General features: G+C 47.8%; 1 pseudogene; it reads left to right on the top strand.

Moving 5' to 3' along the window:
• The first annotated feature begins 3,813 nt into the window (after positions 1-3,813).
• Positions 3,814-3,872, top strand: LOC115803798 (U6 spliceosomal RNA; annotated as a pseudogene).
• Positions 3,873-20,073: the final 16,201 nt, after the last annotated feature.

Genomic DNA, 20,073 nt, shown 5'->3' with positions numbered 1-20,073 from the left:
CAACTAAGCCCGTGCGCCACAGCTACTGAGCCTGCGCTCTAGAGCCCATGAGCCACCAGTACTGAGCCTGTGCGCCTAGAGGCTGTGCTCCGCAACAAGAGAAGCCACCGCAATAAGCCCGCACACTGCAACAAAGAGAAGCCCCACTCACAGCAACTAGAGAAAGCCCGAGCGCAGCAATGAAGACGCAGGGCAGCCAATAAATAAATAAAATTTTTTTTTTTTCAAAAGAAGCCTTTAAAAAAAAAAAAAGGTGCTGTGGTTACCAAGAACGTGAACCAGTTATGTCTAGTGCCAAAGCCCTTGCAGCCTCGGACTCAGAAGGCCATACAATTTGTCACCCAAACAAGAACAGCGGTCCTTATCAATAATGCCAAGAATGCAGGCATAAAGCAGGACCGTCCCAGGCCACACTAGAAAACAACTCAAGATAAAGAACGTGAAAGGAACAATGACGTCCATTAAAAGACCAGAGACCAGGGCTTCCCTGGTGGCGCAGTGGTTGAGAGTCCACCTGCCGATGCAGGGGACACAGGTTCGTGCCCCGGTCCGGGAAGATCCCACATGCCGCGGAGCGGCTGGGTCCGTGAGCCATGGCCGCTGAGCCTGCGTGTCCGAAGCCTGTGCTCCGCAACGGGAGAGGCCACAGCAGTGAGAGGCCCGCGTACCGCAAAAAAAAAAAAAAAAAAAAAAAGACCAGAGACCATTAAGCTGAGCACGGGCTTCAGGGAGGGAAAAGTTCTCAGTGTAACCAGAAGATGGCTTTCTTGAACCAATTCCTCCCTCTGCTACAACAGGAAACCCCCTTCTACCCCAGTCCCACATGTGAAATATATTTGACATTTCAAAAAATAATTGTCACTTTTATTAATGTTTTAACCTATAAATTTTAAATGTGACAGATGAGTGAGAAACGACAGTCTGTTTCAATGAAAATTTCATACTCTCCAGCAATAAATCATAGACCAAAGAGAACCCGACATGGGTCACAATAGTTCTTGCCTGTCTGTGTAGGGGTTACTGGAGTTTGCCAACGTTAACTTAGCAGAAGGATACCACTTGGGAACTTAGAATCCCTTGTCCGAGAAGGGTGGGAAGCCGGCCCCCTCTCACCCCCTCCACCGGGGTGCCCCTGCTCCAGACTCTTTTCCAACATTAGGGCCCATTCCCAAACTTTTCATCCAGAATCTCTACTGATATTCTATTTTCTCTCTTGTGAAGTCTTGCAAAACATGCTTTATCCTATCCTTGGTTGGCAACAAACCAATTCCATCTATTCTATATTTTTTAAGAAACCCAGAGAAGGAGCTGCTAGGGTCTCCCCTGGTCATCCAAGCTAGCTTTTAATCCCAAGGTCGGTTCCTTCCTTCAACACCATCTCAGGAAACCTTCAAATCTGGTTTGTGGTTTACAAAGAATTGAGTCAATTCACTGTGATCTAGATTTGCTCTTGGAAAACTTTAAGTATACAAGAATAATTTGGAGGTAATGGTGTGGTTGAAAATGCACACCATTTCAAAAATGGACCAGGATCTTATAAATGCTGATCCCATGGGTCGGGGGAACGGGGACCAGGCGTGTGCTTTGGACACAAGCATCCCAGGTGAGTCTAACAAAGGCAGTTTGAGGACCACGCTTTCAGAAGCACCAGGCTGAACAAGACTTGGTGGGAGCATGAAGCGCGAAGCCTGGGGTGGTGGGTGCTTTGGGGAAACTGGGATATTTCCAGCCAGAACCGCCTGGGTATCAGCTCTCCGATCCTCCTGGCTCTGCCCCACATACTCCTTCTACACCAGAGTTTAGCAAAGCTCGTCTTCTGAGGCCAGATTGAAATGCCAGAATGTATGGAGATTAATCACAGAATAATACAAACTGCAGCTTATCATCTCCCATATATTTGACATAATTACCCTACAAGCAACATGAAAATGTTATATTGTAATAACTCCCAGCCAGAAGAAAAAGCAGTGCTGCTGATAACATGAAAATAGAGAAGACAGAATAGAGCCCTTCGAAAACTTTTAATTAATTTTTCCCCCTTTCAGCATAATTGATGTCAATTCAGGCTTCAGTGTTTTCAAAGCGCCTGGCCTCAGAGCAAAGGAATTTAGGGCTGGTGCGGGTTGACTGCAGGGCAAAGCTGGGCCCTCCTGCATTTCTGCATCTTTTTTTAAATTATTTTTTGAAGTACAGTTGATTTACAATATTGTGTTAATTTCTGCTGTACAGCAAAGTAATTCAGTTATACATATATATATATATAAATATATACATATACACATTCTTTCTCACTTTCTTTTCCATTCTGGTTTATCACAGGATATTCAATACAGTTCCCTGTGCTATACAGTAGGACCGTGTTGTTGATCCATCCTCTATATAATAGTTTGCATCTGCTAATCCCAAACTCCCAATCCATCCCTCCCCTACTCCCTCCCCCTTAGCAACCACAATTCTGTTCTCTATGTCTATGTGAGACTGTTTCTGTTTCATAGGTAGGTGCATTTGTGTCATATTTTAGATCCCACATATAAGTGATACCATATGGTATTTGTCTTTCTCTGTCTGACTTACTTCACTTAGTATGATGATCTCTAGGTCCATCCATGTTGCTGCAAATAGCATTATTTCATTCTGTTTTATGGCTGAGTGATATGCCATTGTATATATAGGTACCACATCTTCTTTATCCATTCATCTGTCAATGGACATTTAGGTTGTTTCCACATCTTGGCTACTGTAAATAATGTTGCTGTGAACATAGGGGTCTGCATCTTTTAAACATGTAACAGACTGCATCACTTCCCTGTTCAAAATTCTTTCACAGCTCCCATTTCCTGCCCAACAGAGCACAAAGACCCAGGTTCTTTGATGTCCTTCTGGAGCCTTTGTGGTCAGGCACTTGCTTGCTACCTTGCCAATTTCACCTCTTGCCCCTCCCCCACGGGCCCCAGTCTTCCCAAATCACTTGCAATTTCTCCAATGTACCATTCTTAGTCCATTTGAGCCACTATAACAAAGTACAATAGACTAGGTGGCTTATAAACAACAGAAATTTATTTCTCACAGTTCTGGAGGCTGGAAGTACAAGACCAGGGCACCAACCCGGTTGGGTTCTCGTGAGAGTTCCCTTCTGGGCTGCAGATGGTTGTCTTCTGGTTGTGTGCTCACATGGCAGAAGGAGTGTAAGAGAGCTTCCTGGGGTGTCCTTATAAAGGCACTAATTCCATTCATAAAGGCTCCACCTCCATGATCTAATTATCCCCAAAGCCCCACCTCCTCATACCACCACATTGGGGTCAGGATTTCAACATATGAATTTGGTGGGAGGGGGGGACACTGCACCTTCATTCCTCCAAATATTCGCACTGGACATCCATCCCCACACCCTCCCCACCCACTTCTTCATCTGGCCAGCCCAACTCATCCTTCAAAGCTCAGAGAGCATCTCCTTCCAAAAGCCTTCCCTCCTCACCGGCAGCTGAGATTTCCGCCTTGGGTTCCCAGAGCCTCCAGGTGTCTCCCCTAACCCAGAGCTTACCACACTCGCACTGTTCTATGAGTCACTCCCTCTCTCTCCTCCACTAGAAAGTGCATGTACCTTATTCAACTCTGTAACCCAGCATCTACAGTGTCTAGGATAGAAGATGCCTCAGAGAATATTGGAAGAATGAATGAATAAATTATTTATGATTACTAATCTCACACACTGTTGATGCCCATTGTATAGGAAACTATACAGTAAATTCCTGGCAAGAAACCACTCATCTCTCATGATGAACTACTTGGAAGCATTGCTCAAACCAGCTTCTAGTGCTTGCTTCAGCAGCACATATACTAAAATTGGAACGATACAGAGAAGATTAGCATGGGAAATGAAATTGAGTTATTTGTAGTGAGGTGGATGGACCTAGAGTCTGTCATACAGAGTGAAGTAAGTCAGAAAGAGAAAAACAAATACCATATGCTAACACATATATATGGAATCTAAAAAAAAAATAAAAAGAAGAACCTAGTTGCAGGACAGGAATAAAGACGCAGACGTCTTTATTCAAGTAGAGAGTCCAGAGAATGGACTTGAGGACACGGGGAGGGGGAAGGGTAAGCTGGGATGAAGTGAGAGAGTCGCATGGACATATATACACTACCAAATGTAAAATAGATAGCTAGTGGGAAGCAGCCGCATAGCACCCGGAGATCAGCTCGGTGCTTTGTGTCCACCTAGAGGGGTGGGATAGGGAGGGTGGGAGGGAGATGCAAGAGGAAAGAGATATGGGGATATATGTATACATATAGCTAATTCACTTTGCTATATAGCAGAAACTAACACACCATTGTAAAGCAATTATACTCCAATAAAGATGTTAAAAAAAAAAAGCCAACACAAATAAAAGCCAAAGTCTTAACAGTGAAAAAAAGCAAATTATATAACCCATTATTTCCCTTTTTTATTGAAGTACAGTTGATTTACAATATTGTGTTAGTTTCAGGTATACAGCAAAGTGATTCAGTTATAAATAAATTTTTTTCAGATTCTTTTCCACCATAGGTCATTACAAGATATTGAACAGAGTCCCCTGTGTTACACAGTAAATCCTTGTTGTTTATTTTATATACAGTGGTGTGTATCTGTTAATCCCACACTCCTAATTTATCCCTCCCCCCATTATTTCTCTTTTTGCCTAGCCTGCCAGGAAGCTCAAAGTTAAATGCCATACTTAATCTTCACGATGGTGCTAGTCTAGATTTTGCTGATTAATTTTCTCTTTTCCTCTCTGTTATTTTATTATTGTTACTCTTTTCTACTTTCAATATACTGGCCCTATTTTCTCATTTTATTCATCATTGGTATTGCAAACATCTTCATATAGTTGGGCTGCAAAGAATAAGTAAAGGAAATACCCTCTGATGCATGCTTTATGTCTGACTTAACGGATAAGCACACCATTTAGATAAATAACAAGCATAATTTGTCTAAGCAGTAACCAAATAGCAAATGTCTGTTAAGCATTAACTGTGAGACAGGCAGTAAGCTAAGCCCTATGCATCCAAAGAAGAAAAACATATGGTTCCCTCACTGAAGGAGTTCATTGTCTGCTGGGAAGCAGATGTGATTACAGCCCAGCACGGGTACCTGCCATGATAGAAGTTTGTCCTGGGTGCCATAGGAGTAGGGAAAGCAAAGCATGAGGCTTCCTGGGGAAGTTTGGGAGAGGTTTTCTAGAGAAAGTAATGTTGAGTAGGGTCTTAACGGATACATAGGAGTACATCAGTTTGCTTCAAAAAAGTGAAGTGATATTGTTGGAGGACCACATACGGAATGGGGGTGGGAGGTCGGTAGATGACCAGCCTGTTAAGACAAGGAAGCCTAGATCATGAACACACAGAGGAAGACCTTGCTGCCAAGTTTAGATTTTATCCTACAGGCCACTGGTCTATAATAACTGTTTGGCATATGGGGACCCCATTTCAATGTTCAGAAATTTCATGGCAGTAGTTTCAGTGCAAATTGTCTGAGAAAACACATCACAGCAAAAGTTATGGTAAGTTCAGTGATGCATTTAAATTAATTTGTACTTTGTTCAGCCCAATCAAATCTATAGACGTTTGAAAAATAGCTGCACCCAGCAAAACATAAGCTGTTCTCCTCGTAGCTATAAATAAAATATGACTGTGTCTATTGCACGTGGTTCCCCTTTTTCCCAGCACCTTACATTGTGATGCTCAGCATTGAAGTACTATAGTCTCTGCGTTATGTCTTTCCACTGTGGTACCAACTCATGGACTGCTTTTATCAGATGCTTCTCTCTTTTATTTAACTAGGCCCGTTCTGCACCTTTTCTCTTCTCTATAAGTGTTCTTCACTTTCTTCAATGTTCTTTATTGATAACCTGTTGTTGTCAAGTTACACTCTGATGCGTTCATCTAAATTGGTGGTCCTCAAACTCTCAGGCTCATCAGCATCACCCAGAGGTTAAAACACAGATTGCTGGGCCCCGCCCCAGAGTTCCTAATTCAGTGGACTGGGACCTGAGGATGGCGTTCTAACAAATTCCCAGGTGATACTGATGCTGCTGGTCCAGGGACCGTTGATTTACATTCTCTCTCTTCTACTTTATTAGCAGTCTGTCTATGGGTTCATGGATTTCTTACATATTTTTACCCTCTTAAAATTTTCAAACCCTTGATTTCAAAAACCAGCGGTCCCCAACCTTTTTGGCACCAGGGACCGGTTTCGTGGAAGACAATTTTTCCACTGACGGGGGGTGGGGGGGAATGGTTCAGGCAGTAATGCGAGCGATGGGGAGTGATGGGGAGCGATGGGGAGCAGTGGAGAGTGGTGGGGAGCGGTGGGGAGTGATGGGGAGCGATGGGGAGTGGTGGGGAGAGATGGAGAGCGGGGGGAGCGGTGGGGAGCAATGGGGAGCGGTGGGGAGCGATGTGGAGCGGTGGGGAGCAGTGGGGAGCGGTGGGAAGCGATGGGGAGTGGTGGGGAGAGATGGGGAGCAGTGGAGAGTGGTGGGGAGCGGTGGGGAGTGATGGGGAGCGATGAGGAGTGGTGGGGAGAGATGGAGAGCGGGGGGAGCGGTGGGGAGCAATGGGGAGCGGTGGGGAGCGATGGGGAGCGATGGGGAGCGGTGGGGAGCGGCAGATGAAGCTTCACTCACTCGCCCGCCGAGTGAGCGCTCAGCCCTGTTCCTAACAGGCCACAGACCGGTGCTGGTCCACGGCCCAGGGGTGGGCACCCCTGTCAGAAACAAATGCTCAAAAAATATGAAATAATTAACTTAAGAAATAAATGTCAGGCAATGCATACAATCCCTATAACAGTACATCTGCTTGATGTCTACGATGGATGGTACATATTCCTAAGAATTATAGGAATTCTTAACTCATTTCAAACTAAGTCAATAAATGCCTGTAATTTGCATTACCTCTGTCACCTGTCAGTATATGTCAACACTTCTCAGTTAAGAGCCAAACCTTTTGTGTGGTCGCTCTGTGTTTATATCTTCATTATGGGAAACGGAACACACATACAGACAATGGCCAGAGCATATTGAAATAGGCTCCTAACCCGCAATCGGCAGCAAACAGCCCAGGAAGGTCATCTACACTAACCAGGCCAGGAAGCCAGCCTGCTCACTATAGCTACATATATTCCATAGGTCAGACTCTAGGAAGTTAGACCATTATCTCTAACAACCAGTCCAGGAAGCCAAAATTGGCCCCAGACGGTCAGGACTTGATTAATAACTGACAGCTTCCCTAATCGTTGTCCATTCTGCCAGCATGGGACTAACCAGAGAATGTCTCCTATATACCGCTAACCAACCACTAAGATGCCCCACTTCTAAGTAGCTCATCCCCAATTCCCCATGCCAACAGCCTCCAATCAGGGCACATCTGAAGACCCCCCCTTTTTCTCCTACAAAGCTTTTCCTTTCCTCTGCCTGCCTTTGAGCCTCTGCCCAAACACAAGGGAGTCAGCCACCATCGCTCGCGTCTTGGCCAGCTCTGAATACACAGCCTTTGCTTGTGCTCGTTTGGTCGGTCTTCATTTCCTCAGTCAGATGGAGGAACCAGAGGAAAGCCCCAGCCGACTGAACCTTGGGGAGGGGTCTCTAAAAATTTCATGAAAAGATTTACACACGTAAGACCCATTAGGATATTATATACAACGGTTGCTGTGCGTATGTGCTCTCGGGCCCTTGTCCGTAATTATGCTGAAGGGCTATGCGGCCCTGGTGATGGCAAGCATGGCTGTAGGCAAGTGGGAGCCCTCTAGGAATTTCTGAGCTGAGCCATGTATGATCTGTGCGTTAAAATCATCATACCAGCAGCACTGCAGAGGATGCGGAACAAGGAAGGGCAGGAAGAGTCAATCAGGGTTTCTTTAAGGAGATTGAACAAGAACTCTAGACCAGATCCTGTCTCCATGTACCTTTCCTGGTCCTGAAGCGAATTCCCATTGCCCTTGGAGAGCCCAGGTTTCATTCCTGATCACAAAGGATGGGGTCACTGTCTTCCCGAGCAGGGCCTCGTGTGGCCTCCGTGTGAAGCTGCGTGCAGTCCCAGGCCACGGTCATGCTTTGTTTATTTTTTCCCCTGGCTGCAATGCCTGACGTGCAGGATCTTAGTTCCCACACCAGGGATTGAACCCACGCCCTGGCAGCTGAGTCCTAACCATTGGACCGCAGGGGAATTCCCAAGGTCATGGTTATTTAATTAGCACAGTAGATTTTCATCAGGAAACCAAGAGGCACATTCACAGCTGAGAATCCCCTCTTAATTGCTGGGTGTGGGAGACCCATCATTCCTTCGATGGGCCCGCGGCTTGCTCTTTTGCCCTCCAACATCTGGCCTTGCTGGGGCTATGGAAATGATTCCAGGCTAGGTGATAGGTATCCCAGGAATGAGACTCTAGCCAGAATATTTGGCCAGACTTCTTAAATTTCATGAGGATGGGAAATGCACATTCCACACTCTCGGAGGTGCTGCAAGCAAGATCACCAGAAAACCCTGATCTTCCAATAAATTAAGTCGGACGCCCCGAGTTTGATCCAAGCCTTGGTGCTTAGCAACGGTGGGCACCCGACGGCACAAGTGCCTTACCCTCTCCATCCCTCCACTTCCCTGTTTGCAAAACGGGTGCAACGTGAACATCTGCCTCTCAGAGCAAACTGAAGGGCTTGGTGGCCTGACCCACAACGAACGCCGACAATAACGACACATACATCTCGAGCTCCGGGTGGCACTTTGTAGCATCCCGCAGTGGAGGTCAGCAATTTCCAAGTGCAAGCCCCTTGGGCCCATGCAGATCTACAGCAGCACTTCATGACCTTTTATTCATCACCACCTCCCCAAAGAGTCTTTTAGACTTTTTTTTCTTAATTGCCACCCCACCCACGAAATTTTAATAGCACAGATACACTGTATATCCGTTTATGGACTATGGTTCTTTGGAGAGCAAAAAAAACATGAATTTTTTTCACCTCCAAGAACCAATTTTCTCAACAGGGGTGAAATCTTATATGCATCTTTTATTCTCTTCCCTGCCCAGAGGGAAGTGACCTAAGGTTCACTGTGTATATACGTGTATAAAGCATATACACACATATATTGATGATGGTAGCTTTACATTAATTGATTAGTATGACAGTGTGAAATATTTACATTTTACATACAGGAGGAACTAGTGTTAAAAGAAAGAAAGCACCTCCTAATTTTTTTTAAAAAGAGCCAATTTTCACTCACGTTAAGAATGCATGATCTCAGGGCTTCCCTGGTGGCACAGTGGTTAAGAATCCACCTGCTAATGCAGGGAACACGGGTTCGAGCCCTGGTCTGGGAAGATCCCACATGCCACAGAGCAACTAAGCCCATGTGCCACAACTACTGAGCCCACGTGCCACAACTACTGAGGCCCTCGCGCCTAGAGCTCGTGCACCGCAACGAAGAGTAGCGCCCACTTGCCGCGGCTACAGAAAGCCCACATGCAGCAACGAAGACCCAACACAGCCAAAAATAAATAAACAAGTAAATTTATAAAAACAAAAAAAATGCATGATCTCAAAGAGAGTGAACTGAGAAAAGTAAGACAGTCCACACATATTCAGTTTAAAGCACAACCTCCGATTCCAAAATATTTCCCTTCCGGTGCATGCATTGCATACATGCATGCGTGTGTGTGTGTGTGTGTGTTAGTGAGGGAGACATGGTAGTGACGGGAGATGGTAGTGTTTGTCTTTTTGTATGTGGTTTTGTGTGTGTCTGTGTGTTTGGGGGGTTGTTTAATTGATGGGCTGACTTGGCAAGATAAAAAATGGGTAGGAAAAAACCTTAGTCCTCCACATTTTTGTCCTGTTCAGTGAGATCTGAAGTCCGGATCCCTCTCGTCACTCTACCTGTCAGGGCTCTGAAGGTTACCTTCCTCCCACTCCGACATTCACACGTGCTCATGGCCTGTTCATCGCCCTGTGGTCCTGGCCGGATCCACTGGAGAGAGCACTCCCTGCACCCCGGGGAGGGAACCACAGGAGAAGAAGGTGGGCTCAGCACCCCTGGGCTCAGCTATTCTCCATCCTACCTTGTGCTTGGCATACGGAGGTACAAAGATGGACAGTTCACGGCTCTGACACTCAAGGTGGCCACAGCTGAACAAAGGTGACTGATCTCTCCCACCTTCCTGCTCCCACACTCTTTTGTTGGCCCCCAAGCTCATCTCCCCCGTGGCCAAAGCAAAGAGAGAAACTCCATAAGTGACAAGATTCCTGGTTTCCTTGGATAAAAACCTACTAACCGTTGAAGAAAAACATTGCCTTTTTGTCTCAGAGGCATAAGAGAAATTGTTCTTGCAGAAGTTGTAAACGATAGCCCAGCTGACATTACGGGGGCATTTAAATCAACACCCTTACATCATATTTAACATCCTTAGGCGATATCCTGTGATAAACCAGAGTGGAAAAGAATATGAAAAAGAATATATATATATATATATATATATATGTATGTATAACTGGGTCACTTTGCTGTACAGAAGAAATTAACACAACATTGTAAATCAACTATACTTCAATAAAGGTTTTTTAAAAAACACCTTTAGAGATGTTTTGGAGAGGAGCCTCCCCATTCAAGCCCATGTGCCATTCAGTGAAAACAATGGTCCCAATTACCAAAAGCTGGAAAGCCCTCTCATGTCCTTTAGTGATTGACTGGATTAGTGAAGTGTACCACATCGATGCTGTGGAAAACTACTCAGGGACAGAAAGGACAGAGCTATGGATGCAGGTCACACCCTGGGTGCATCTCATAGGCACTGTGCTGAGAGAAGATGGGCCAATCTCAAGAAGTTACATACTGGGGAATTCCCTGGTGGCACAATGGTTAAGAATCCGCCTGCCAATGCAGGGGACACGGGTTCAAGCCCTGGTCCAGGAAGATCCCACGTGCCACGGAGCAACTAAGCCCGTGCGCCACAACTACTGAGCCTGCGCTCTAGAGCCCGTGAGCCACAACTACTGAGCTCGTGTGCCACAACTACTGGAGCCCACGTGCCTAGAGCCCGTGCTCCGCAACAATAGAAGCCACCTCAATGAGAAGCCCGTGCACCGCAACGAAGAGTAGCCCACAACTAGAGGAAGTCCACACGCAGCAACGAAGACCCAATACAGCCCAGAATAAATAAATAAATTTATTTAAAAAAGAAAAACAACTCTGAACTACTCAACAGCAACGCTAGAATCCAGAATACAAGAAAAAAAAAAACAAAAAGAAGTTATGTACTTTATGATTCCACTCACGTCATAGTCCCTAAATGACAAAACTCTGGCGATGGAAAACGGGATCCGACACGGGGTGGAAGGGGTGGGAAGTGCAATTCTAAACAAGTAGCACGAGGGTCCTGTTTAGGGTGATGGTAAAGTTCTGCATCTTAATTATAGTGGCGGTAACAGGAACCTGTATGTAGGAGGAAACTGCATAGAACTACACACACACACACACACACACACACACACACACACACAGAAATGAGGTCTGTCCTCACCTTAGCATTGCACCCATTTCCTGATATTAACATTGTACTACAGTTACATAGGGTGTCACCCCTGGGGTTCACGGGACTCTGTGTACTAGTTTTGCAATTTCCTGTGAGTCTATAATTATTTCAAAATGCCAAGTAAAAACAACAACAACTAAAGACGACGGCCGTTATCTAGGCGCTCTCCCTAGTTCTCCAACCCCGAGACTTCTGCCTCCAGCTTGAAGGTGAATCCTCGCTGGGTCAGCACAACCCCCCTGCCCTTCCTGCAGCCCCCCCAAGTCAAGGCTGATGCAGCTCTCAGCTCTCAGGTGGCTGCGCTGTGATTCCAATGCATCTTTGATCCCTCACTTTTGGTCTCTTACCACTTAAGCTGCCTGTGTTTCATGCTCCCTGAGTGATCTCCATCCTTTCATCCAGGCCCTTTGATGACTTAGTTCTGGTCAGTCACTAATCCGGCCGAGCTTCCTGCTTCCCACCAGGTTTTCTTCCGCCTTCTCATCGTTTCCTTTGTTGTTGGCCCTTTGCTGGGCTGAAAGGCCACGATGGAAATGCCAGGGGAGTGCAGGACTTCTGACCACCGCTGTTGTATCCCTCTGGTCTAAGAAATACTAAGCTGACCCCGGGGCTTTGGCTCAGGGATCCTGCTTTCCAAACCATGACCTGTGATTTAATCCGTATCATTTCATACTTTGGAATTGGAGTCCTAGAAAAATCTGGCAACAGGTGGTCCCTACTGCAGGTACCTGCGGCCAGAGAACTCATTCAGGAGAATGAAAAAGGCCATGGAGTTTGAAGAATCAGGAGGTGGGGATTCAAGTAGTCGCGTCACCATTTGCCAGCAAGGCTTCACCTCTCCTGGAGACGTAAATGACTGTACTGTACCTGCAGATGTGCTCCAAGCATCTGATGGGATAAAGGCAGGAAAGGGATCGGCAAACAGGACAGCACTTTGCAAATAAAATTTACAAGTTACTACCTTAGTTTCATCTTCTTCCTCTTCCAAGACCACTTTTTTGCTGTTGCCTCATTGGCCATTCATCTGATGTCATCTGTCATTAGACAAACTGAAGATGGTCCCACCTGAAGGCAAGGGAGCCGGAGTATCTACAAGCTCCACCCACGGTAGGTTAAGAGATGCTCCCAGGGCTCCTAGCTCCCCTGCACTTCCAGCCTACCCCGGGTATTAGCCAAGCAGACTCCTGAGGCCAAAGAGAGGGTCATAGATACTTGAGGTAGAAAACCATCAGCCCAGAAGGGGAAATGGTCACGGCCAAAAGGAGATGGGCAGGCACTGACAGCCTCTGCTGTGAACATAATATTCCACAGAGTACTGTTCTGTTTATCTAGTGCTGCCAACAAACCACTCCAAAACTGAGTGACCTATCACAATGACCCCATTTGTTTTGCTCATGAATCTGCAAGTATGCAACGCTTGGTGCAGACAGCTAGTCACTGCTCCACTCAGCCTCATTTGGTACAGCTTGGAGGATGGAGTCTGGAATCATCTAAAACAGGGGTCCCCGGCCTCTGGGCCGAGGACCGGTACCGAGCTGTGGCCTGTTAGGAATCAGGCCGCACAGCAGGAGGTGAGCATCAGGCGAGTGAACGAAGCTTCAGCTGCCGCCCTGCATCGCTCACGTTACTGCCTGAACCATCCCTGCCCCCGCCCCATCCATGGAAAAATTGTTTTCCACAAAACTGGTCCCTGATGCCAGAAAAGGTTGGGGACCACTGATCTAAAAGGTCACCCCATCACATGCCCAGGGGTTGATGCTGGCTGTCGCCAGGCCCTCAGCTGGGGATGGAGCTGGAGCTGGAACATTACACATGGTCTCTCCATGTGGCTGCTTGGGCTTCCTCACAACGTGGCAGCTCAATTCCAAGGGCACAGAGCAGGGGGAGGGGAACCAAGCAGAAGCCACATTGTCTTTTATGACCAAGCCTCAGAAGTCATGCAACAATACTTCCAGCACCTACTGGTTGGAGGCAAATCACAAAGGCCAGCCCATATTTAAGAGAAGAGGAATGAGACTCCATCTTTTCAGAGGGGGGGAGTGTCAAAGAATCTGCAGATATATTTTAGAACCACCACACTACACGTTTCCATTCAGTTTTACAAATACAGAGCATTTCCTCTATGCCACATATTTTTGCTAGATACCAGGGTGACAGAAATGGGCAATCCATTTGGAACAGAGATCTTTTAAAAAAAAAACTCTGGAGTCAAAGTGTTTGGGCTCATTGCCCTACTTATCTCAAGAGTAATTTTATAATTTGCATGAATTTTGCATGAATTTTTGATTAATACCAATTTCTTCTGAAATGATTCAGAAATACTTACATTGTTCAAGAATACTTTTGTGCCCAGGGCCACCACATACAGTGAGGCAAGTTGGGCACTGCACAAGGGCACCCCTCCAAGGAACCAAGGTGGGGATGAAGGGAATTTCCTGGTGGTCCATGGTTAGGACTAGGTGCTTTCAGGCCGAGGGCCTGGCTTAAAATCCCATAAGCCACATGGTGCAGCCAAAAATAGAAAACGGTGGGAATGAAACCCAAGCTGCACCTGCTCATCAGATGGTGTGCCCTGGTGCAGGGCTTGTTCGCAGAAGGACATTTTCTGGTTTCACCTGCTAAGCCATGTGCCCCTACCTGGAGCAGGCATCTTCTGCTAATTTACCCAAAGGTGCCATATGCACTAGTGCCACATGGGCTGGTGGTGGCCTTGTTTATATAAGTAGATACTTAAAGACATGCTCAAGGTTGGAAGGGGAACATGTAGATGCTGAAAGAATTAGGGAAAACCATCCAGGTAGTTAATTATGAGTGTGTGTGTTTATCAAGAATAGTTAAGTGGATATAAAGACTAGAAAGAAACACAACAAGATGTTAAGAGGTATCACTGCTGAGTGCTGGACCTATAGGAGATTTTTATCCTCTTTCTGTTGTTTGTGTGTAGTTTTCAAATTTCCTGTAAAGAACGCACATTATTGTTGTGAAGAAAAAAGTAAGACTATATTATTAAAGTCACCTGAGTCGACCCATTAAACTGTACCTGGGGCTTCCCTGGTGGCGCGGTGGTTGAGAATCCACCTGCCAATGCAGGGGACACGGGTTCAAGCCCTGGTCTGGGAAGATCCCACATGCCACGGAGCAACTAAGCCCGTGCGCCACAACTACTGAGCCTGCGCTCTAGGGCCCATGAGCCACGCAACTGCTGAAGCCCACGCGCCTGGAGCCCCTGCTCCACAAAGGGAGAAGCCACTGCAATGAGAGGCCCGCACACTGCAATGAAGAGAACCCCCGCTGCTCGCAACTAGAGAAAACCCACGCGCAGCAACAAAGACCCAATGCAGCCAAAAGTAAATAAAGTATTAAATAAAAATAAATAATAAATAAACTGTACCTGTCCAGCTGTCCAGGGAATGGAGCAGAAAAATCCTCCTGAACTTGGATCTGACCCTAGTTCCCATACCTGGTAGCTTGGTTTGTGAACCTAAACAAGCTATTTCCTTTCTCTGGACCTCAGTTTCTTCATCTGTGAATGGGTGACCAACACCCACACCCTGGGTGTTTTCTGGGGCATTCAAAGGCTCGAAAGAGATCCCAGAAGTGAACAAGCTTTGGAAGCTCTAAGATGTTCTGCACATAGGAAGGACATTTTCAACCCAAATGCCCCCAAGATAAAGGGTGGGTCCAGCAGGAGGCCCACGTGGGTCAGAACTAAGGTGAGGCCCTGGGTGCAAAATGTAGGGGGGCCCCAAATGACTCACTCATCCGGATAGGTAACACTGCAGTGCACTGCTTCTTTTAAAATCAAAAGTAATCCTCCAAATACCCATGATGAACAGAATATCAACATCTTTAAATGAAGACAGGATCTGACCCTGCAGCTCCTCCAAGCCTTGCTCTCCTCACCCTGCTCTCAACCCCGAGACCTGGACTCCAGTGCGGGAGTGATTGAACGGCTAGTGTAGAGGAGGGGAATTCCCTGAGCGCAAGGTCATCCTATGGGTTCAGAGGTCGAGCCTGGACCAGGGTCCAAATCTCCTAGCCTCTAACCAGGAGTTCTTTCTATCCCACTGGGTGGCATCTGCCCTACCAGTAAGATGCTTCAGGGAAGGTGTGTGCATGTGTGTCCCCTGCCCTCACCATCAATACTAAAGTCAACCCGTACGAGCAGGTGGTTTTCTCCAGAAAAGCCAGGAAGCATAAGAAACATCTTTACCGCTGCCCCTGATTTTCTACGTTCTTATCCACATTTTGACTCCTTGGTGTTTCCATCCAAAGCTGAGCTTGAAGGGACTGAACCCCATTTCAGTAGAAGTAGCAGGTCCTAAGACTGCTTCCCGGGAATCCTTCCTCCAGGATGATAATAGATGCACTGGAGAGGGTTTCCACCCCTGAATCTTTCCCTTGGTGGAGCGTTGGGGCTGCGCAAACAGATGAGGCAGTGTTTTCTGCACAGCTGCTCCAGAGCTGGGCAGAGAGGGTGCCTGCATCTTGGCTTTTCATAGTTTCATGCCCTTCCTCACATGTCTCTGTTGGTAATTACGCGTGTGCCACCTGATTAATGTCTGCCTCCCTCGCCCCTCCCCAAACCAGGCTTTCTGTGGGGTGGGGTCTGCCTCCATCCTGCTCACTGCTCCACCCCCAGGGGGAGCGCAGAGTACGTCTCCCATACAGATTTGTTGGAAGCATGAACCATGGAGTTAATTAAATCCATGGAGTGAGGCAAGGTCCGAGGTCTGGAAATGAGCAGAATACTGAGAAGAGCAGCCCTGGTTTACACTTACAAATGAGAGCCCCCATTCTAAGCTCTGTGCAGCGTGGACGCATGTAATCGCTGAGACCGTCCCGAAGGCAGGTACCGCTAGGAGCCCCGTCTCATGGCTGAGGAAGTGACAGCACAGGAAGCTTAAGCCATTTGCCCATCACGCTCTGCAGGCCCTCTCTCGACACAAAGTCCAAGCAGAAACATGATGCCCATGGTGGGTGCACAGAGAGAGGTGCAGGCAGCAGGTGGCACCACCATCTGCCCATTTCTGGGACTCTCCCTCCTTCCTCCCTGCTGGTCCCTCCTTCTTAGTAAGCCTTGTGGTCTCCACTGGTTTTGTCCCATTGGAGCCTGTGTTTATCACAGACACATAGGGGCCTCTCCTCTCTCACACCACACTGACGCTCTGAGCATCTCAAGGATCCCAAAGGCTTACACTGCCGTCTAGATACAGACTCTCCAAAGCATTAGACCAAGTGGTTCTCAACCGGGGCCAGCTTCCCCAGCCACCCCCCTGCCAGGGGACATCTGGCAATGTCTGGAGACGTTTGTGATTGTCATGCCTGGGAAGGGGGTGCAGTTGGCGTCTACTGGGTAGAGGTCAGAGATTGGGCACCCATCCACTGCACAGGGTGGCCCCTACAACGCAGAGTGACCTGGCCTCAGATGTCACTATGGCTGAGGTTGGGAAGTTCCGGTTGATTCCGCTCTGTGCTAAGAAGTATTCCCAGCAGGGGCGTGTCCACTTGGCCGTCCCCCAGGGTCTCAAACTCAATATCCTCCAGAAGGAACTCATTGTCTGCACCCCTCCCCCAATACTTCTGTTCAGCTTGCCTTCCAGCATTTTCCACCTCTGGAAATCTGGTTCCATTCCAGCTGGAACCGGTGTCATCTGCGCACACCACACACCCACCAAATTCAGCAACACCCCCCCACCCCGCCTAAATGCCAGCTGAGAATTCTTCTTGCCCTCCCATCACCTCCACCCTGCTCGGGCCACCACGTTCTCTCCACTACACCAGTAACAGCCTCTTTGCTGGCCTTTGTCCCTGCAGCTTCACCAGCGACCCCCTCCAGCCCATCACCCAAGCAATGGGCAGAGAGATCCTTCTAGAGCAAGAAAGTGTCACCTCCTCCAGAAAACTCCCCATTTAGTACCGAATTTGGTGGTGTGCTTGCATAGCATTGTAAAGGTGCTAAATGCCACCGGCTTGTGCATTTTAAAATGTTTAAATTTTACTCTGTATATATTTTACCACAATTTCTTAAAAACCTCCCCATTGGCCTCTGGGCTCCTCTCTGCGGCTTCTACGATCCGGCCCCTGCCTATCCCCCCAGCCTTCTTTCTTGCTAAGGACTCAATCATTGGACTTTTCCTGGGGACTGGAGCAGGGGGGGCAGGGGGGTGGGGGCAGGTGACTGAGATCTTGCAGGTGGAAACAGTGAGGCAGTGAGATTAAGAAAGCAGGTTACGGGCTTCCCTGGTGGCGCAGTGGTTGAGAATCTGCCTGCTAACGCAGGGGACACAGGTTCGAGCCCTGGTCTGGGAGGATCCCACATGCCGCGGAGCGACTAAGCCCGTGAGCAACAATTAGTGAGCCTGCGCGTCTGGAGCCTGTGCTCCGCAACAAGAGAGGCCGCAATAGTGAGAGGCCCGCGCACCGCTATGAAGAGTGGCCCCCGCTTGCCACAACTAGAGAAAGCCCTCGCACAGAAATGAAGACCCAACACAGCAAAAATAAATAAATTAATTAAAATGACCCAGGATGTACCTTTAAAAAAAAAAAAAAGCAAGCAGGTTACTCTCGTAGAGGGTGGCACGTGGTGCTTTCTGAAGATGCTACCAACACTACATCCAACACCCCAGGCTCTTCTTAGCATGTGACTCTGATACTCTTCCCAGGGAGGCTGGGGTCTGTGTTCCCTCCCCGTGAATCAGGACAGGCTGGTGATGGTGGCAGAGGGGATATGGCTTCTGAGGCTAAGTTACAAAAGGCAGTGCAGCTGGCACCTTGCTCCTTGGAGCACCTGCACTGGATCCCAAGCCTCTGACTGCCCTGCTGCTGCCATGTTGTCAGGAAGCCCAATCTAGCCCACATGGAGAGATTGTTACCAACCCAGGTTCTTGGCCTCCTTAATCAACAGACACCGATCAGAGGCCAGACAGGAAATTCAGGCAAGGCTTTATTGGGGCCCCTGCTGCAGCAAGGGTGGGGAGTGAGAACAAGTAAGAGGTTCCATTGCTCACTCGCTCCCCGGGGTGGGGGGCAAGCTAGTTCTTTATATGGGGTGAGGGTAGGGGTGGGTCCAGGGGTCAGGTCAGAGGGGCGGCTTAGGTAGTTTGCCCACCCCTTTGGTGGTGTTGAGTGCAGGGGGCGTGCACACTATCGCCCTGCTTTTGCTCCCGGCTCTTCAGAAGTGGCAGTTAGGCTTTTTGGTCTTTTTGTATCTTGTTGTCCATAATTTGCCCCAACTGCACATGCATGCAGTTATTTTTAGTCCCTTACAGTTTCTTTGTATATTCTTGCTCAAGGAGACCTTTGTGCAGGTGCAAGCCCTGCAGCAAAGGGTCCCAGGTCCCAGCCTGTCTCAAGATGTATGGAAAGGCTTTGAGGAGACACAGAGGAGCGCTCAGCCTGCTTGGCTGTACCCCCTGTTGCTCCAATTCCAGTCCCTGCATGAGAGAGACCAAACCAGAACCAGCGGCCGAGCACTTTCTGAATTCCTGACCCTCAAAGACCACAAAGGATAAAAAATGATTGTTGCTGGTTTTAGCCACTGCTTTTCTGGTGACTTGTTATGAAGCAACAAAGGAGACAGGCAGGGATGGTGCTCAAGAGCACAGATGCCAGTCAGCCAGCCTCCACCCATTCCCCCTCCCCACCTCTTACCGGGGGTGCAGCTTGGGCAATTATCTCCCCTCCCTAAGCCCCAGTCCCCTCATTGTGGAAGAGGTGATCACAGCACCTGCCTCGCAGGTATCTTAAGACTGAAGAAGATGAAGTATACTCAGCAGGTGGTAAGCACTTGATAGTGAAGCTGTGGTTATTATTCTGAGGTTTAAAACCATCCTGTTATGGTGCCTGTATTAATCCCCCAGGACCACCATGACAAAGTACCCCAAACTGGGCAGCTAAAAACAACAGAAATTTATTCTCTCAACGTTCTAGAAGCCGGAAGTCCAAGATCAAGGTGTCGGGAGGGTCATGCTCCCTCTGAAGACTCCAGGGTAGGATCTTCCTGCCTCTTCTAGTTTCTGGAGGCTCCAGATGTCCCTTGGCTTACGGCAGCACCACTCCATTCTATGCCTCTGACTTACCTGGCCTCCTCTCTGTGTGTCTGTGTCTTCCAATGGCCTTCTTATAAAGACACCAGTCGTTGGGTTTAGAGTCCACCCTAATCCAGTGTGATCTCATCTTAATTTAACTAATTACATCTGCAAAGACCCTCTTTCTTTCTTTTTTTTTTTTAATATTTATTTATTTAGCTGCACCGGGTCTTAGTTGCGGCAGGCATGTGGGATCTAGTTCCCCGACCATGGATCGAACCCAGGCCCCCCGCATTGGGAGCACAGAGTCTCAGCCACTGGACCACCAGGGAGGTCCAAAGATCCTTTTTCCAATTAAGGTCACAGGTACTGGGATCACGATCCAATATCTTTTGGAGTATAGCCTTGAACCCACAGCAGGCCCATGTTTAGGTAGGCAAGTACAGCGCGCTTAGCACACACCTCACCTCAAAGGGCCTCGTG

This window comes from Delphinapterus leucas, chromosome 15 (genome assembly GCF_059928025.1).
Source record: "Delphinapterus leucas isolate spDelLeu-1000000601 "Yukka" chromosome 15, BTC_Dleu_Yukka2, whole genome shotgun sequence".
In the NCBI taxonomy this organism is placed as follows: Eukaryota; Metazoa; Chordata; class Mammalia; order Artiodactyla; family Monodontidae; genus Delphinapterus; species Delphinapterus leucas.
This window is presented reverse-complemented; position numbering and strand designations above follow the sequence as displayed.